Here is a 221-nt window from a genome sequence, read left to right on the forward strand (position 1 = left end):
AAAACTGAGAGTCACAGTGCAAAAGTGAGAGTCACAGTGCAAAAGTGAGAGTCACAGTGCAGAACTGAGAGTCACAGTTGCAAATTGAGAGTCACAGTGCAAAACATTGGTGGCAATGCAAAACACCAATGGCAGTGCAACTCAAGTGGACGCCCTCTATTTTGAATTAAAGTTTCACAGCTTTTTTGGACGGTGTCAACAAGTAAAATGGATGAAATTTT

Source organism: Anneissia japonica, unplaced genomic scaffold (genome assembly GCF_011630105.1).
Source record: "Anneissia japonica isolate Jap-2015-1 unplaced genomic scaffold, ASM1163010v1 scaffold288191_len216021_cov166, whole genome shotgun sequence".
NCBI classification, from domain to species: Eukaryota; Metazoa; Echinodermata; class Crinoidea; order Comatulida; family Comatulidae; genus Anneissia; species Anneissia japonica.